Raw genomic sequence first — 4,079 nt, forward strand, 5'->3', positions numbered from 1 at the left:
GGCCAAAGCTGTTGCAATGGCAGCATGCTACAAGCAAGAAGCAACTATCTGCTTGCAATATAAAGCCTGACCTCATACGCATACCAGAAACAAACACATGCTGACCCTACATCCCTGAATATCCTCGCTCAGTTTCTTAAGAAGTTTCAGAACATGTAGAAAACAAAAGGCAGATGAACTGTCTTTGCTAGAAAGCTTCAGGAGATAAAAAGGGAGAGCTGTGTATTTATTTATTTTTGCAATAACATTGTCATCAAAGATACAGATGTCAGAGGTAATGACACAGATGGATGGAAAAGAAAAGGTGTATTACAGCCTATGTTAGAAAAGCCATCTAACTGTAAACTCGGTGCCCATGTCACAAAGGACACGTGGTACCATCACCTCGTCAGTATTCATGGAGAGAAACTTGTCCTTTAGGAGTTAGGATAGGTTTTCATTATTGCCAGATAAAAGCTATAGCTGATAAAAGCAGGGCTAGAGAGTGCACTATTGTGAAATACATTGAAATAAGATCAACAGTATAGTCCTAACCTGAAATCCTGCGGTGATTTCTGCTTGCTTCATATTAGGAATACACCAAAAGGAAGAGTTAGAGGCACAAGGATCTCTTTCTTCAAAAACAGACAGATGATTAACCTCTACAGAACCATCAGAAAAGACAAAAGTACAGCTACATAGGTTGCTCCAAAAGTAATGCCTCCTATTTATTTCCATGGAAACTACAACAGATAGAGAGAGCACAGTAACAAAACAATCTGATAGGGCAAATTCTCTGCTACAAAACCTGTTTTCCAACACCGTCACCACCATTAGCTATGCATTTTTACCAGTGATCAACAAGATCCTGCATGCTGTGCTTGTTAAAATCTGCATGGCCATCTGGAACATGACTTGTCTTTCACATCACTGTCACCACTGCTGATACCACCACCCACCACCTCACTGTGCTCACATTCACTATCCGATCTCTATAAATGTTCAGCAGGCATTGATGAATGTCAGCACAAGTTGTTTTTTGCGTGAAGGAATTCAGTTCCACACTTCTGTTTCATGCACAAACACCATGTCAGACTGGCCCTTTGCTGCCATTTGTTGCATATCAAGAAAGTGCCATGGGATATTGGTGGGAAGGTTCAGTTCTCAAATGCCGTGCCACCAGTCCACCTCTGAATGTGGGCCAACTACATAAAACAGGAGGCGTTCCTTTCAGAGCAGCCCTCCTAAAATATTCTGGTTTAAGATCTATCCTCAGAACTTAAGAATCTGTTATTAAATTAACACCATCACTTCCTTCCCTCTCCAACAAAATAAGTAAGCAAAGTGAATAGGATTCCCATTTCAAACTAGGGTTTTTCCTTGCCATGTTTCAGACAGAAGCTACACAGTAACTTCAACACAACATTACTCAAATCGGTTTCTCAGACAATTTCCTAAACAGGATGCTTATCTAGAACTCATTTAATCAGGAATTAGTAGTTCCATTGCTATGATTAACAGAAGAGAAGATATAAGCATAATCTACATTACAGGCAAATCCCAACATCAGTGTCTTAAATTTTAGAAAGCCAGAAGTTGCCATGTATAGGGAAATAATCAGCTAACACAAATGTACTTCCTGAAATATCCAAAACCTGCTGCATTAAGAGCCTAAGTGAAAGAAAAATTGTCCCAAAGAGAGAAGCAAGCAAGCACTACAATTTCTAGGAGCTTATTTGACTCCTACCCACTTGTGCTTAAGTAGAACACAAATTTTCTTGCTAGGTTAAAGACGTTTGATCCCATTAATGGAGAGAAGAAATGGTGGCAAGAGAAAACAAACAGGTAATGGTTACGTGTAATTGAATAATTACATTCTGTATTCTGCAGCAACTGCTATCCCTCAGCCACATCCCAGTATACAACCCATGTTATGTTCTGAATGCTGCTGCACGGCCCAGCCAAAACCAATCTATATTCCTGAATGCTTGGAAAAGAGGGTTAATTGTCTTTCTTTTTAATGTACCACATATCTGCTGGCTCCTTGTTGCATTCCTGCAGCACTCATTCCCTTGCATGAAGGTCCATTGAAGCTGCAGCTGCTCCACAAATACCAGAGAAGGAAAAAGTTAAATAAATCATGCCAGAAATCAAGACCTCGCATCAGCAGCTGCCACAGTCAAAAAAGGAAGAGAAATGAACCTATCTGAATTAATGCATGGCTCTAGCCCAGGGAGCTGGCTGTGAAAGACCAGCGCAGGAAGGCTTGGCACAGGACAGATACCAAGGCATTCTGAACACAAGAAAAGGGACTGAGGCTATTTCCTTCACAGGAAGGGAGCTAAAGCACAAGTAATCTGGCTATGCTAGGTTCCTCCACATCCTGTGGGAATCGCAGTCCATGGAGAAAGAAACCTTTTATTTTTAACAGGGAAAGCACATTATGCATTAAGAGACTTAATGGAACACAAATATTGCATGCTTTTAACTTGATTACACAACTGCCTAGAAATGGAAGCTCTTTACAAATCAGATGCTTTAGCTGAAGAACTTGGGGCCCTCATCCCTAGCCATGAACAGCTATTTGTTTCATCTCAGACTTTGCCCTGTACCAGCTTTAGCAAAGTACCTGACCAGCATGCCAGAAGCAGCACCTCACCACGTGAATACAACACACCACCCTTCTCCCAAAGTTCATTTTAATGGCACAGCTGAGAACAAGGTCCTATTTTACTATGGACTTAATACATGGAATGAAATAAGGGAGAAAAAAAAAAAAAAAAAAAGTCCTTTGTTTTGAAAATGAAGGCTAATGACAAGTATTTCTCAGTTTAGACTTGCTCTGTGAATTAATTATTAATATAATTATATATTATATTAATGTTTTCCACATTTCAGCCCATTCCCAGATAATTCCTTACAGAAGCAGACGTGGGCTGGGAAGAAGCCAGATTAAATATATGCTCTTAACAACTTGAAGCAAAAATGGCACAGGCTATAATAAACAAAGAAAGTGGCAATCACCTCCCTTCTAAGACAGGATGGCCTTTAGGTGAGAACCTGCACATCGGACCTCTTCATCTGGCTACAGTTTAACACCCACCTCTCATCCCTGACAGCACTCAGCCCAACTGGGAAATGCAGGTCTAGTGAACTGAGTTCACCCCTCATCTGTTTGAGCATCCCTTCTTACAGCAGTGATTCTCCCTTGCTTAGGTAGGTCTGTCTCTCACTCTTGTATTTCACAACAAACCAGGCCATGCAACATACATTTCTCGCTCTTACTCAGTGAGGCCTTTCTTATGGGTCATGGAAGAACACAACCTACAGACATATTGGCAGTGAACCAACACACACATGAAGCACTCTGCAAAGCACCAGTGAAAATATTTTCCTTTCCTTGGGACCACCGCCACCAGGGGACCCAAACCAAGAAGTTTTGTTTCTCCAAAGCTGACAGATTTTTGTATTAAGCTACATATTCAGAGGGCAATATCAGCCCTTCTATGACAGCATGCCAAGGCTCGGTCATAGCGTCAAACATGCAAACTGCTAAATGGAATTACTGCAAGGCAAATTCTACAGCAGGACTAATTTACCTTTGAAATTCCAGATCCGTGGAGGGAAGGCTCTGAACTTCAGCACAGCTGCATCTAGTTTAAGGTTAAAAATCAGAACAATATTTTCTGCATTAAGAATTCTTCACAGAAAGCAGAGCCCATATCCAGCTTTTATTTTCCCATGCCTTCTTGCACACTATTTCTGGCCAAAGCCAAACCAATGCAAACAAGATTATTTGTAATTCCACCTCTGTAACTGTCAAAAGGGAATAAACCAAGAGATAGGGTCGACATAAAAAGCTGGATTGTCCAAAAATACTTTATCTACAGATGTAAGAATATAATGTATTTTCAAAAGAAGATAGGAGAACCCAGAAGATATTGAAGCACATCCCACAAGCAGAAACATAAATTGAGAAAGTACATTCGTGCTCTCAGAGTTCAGTGAACTATTTAAAAGAAGAGACTGAACATCTCTTAGTAAGTCACCGTAACATTTAAACACGTTCAAGCTCTGTTCACAAGAAAACACACAATAAG

The sequence above is a fragment of the Coturnix japonica genome, chromosome 3, assembly GCF_054131305.1.
Source record: "Coturnix japonica strain WE chromosome 3, WE-NBRP24, whole genome shotgun sequence".
In the NCBI taxonomy this organism is placed as follows: domain Eukaryota; kingdom Metazoa; phylum Chordata; class Aves; order Galliformes; family Phasianidae; genus Coturnix; species Coturnix japonica.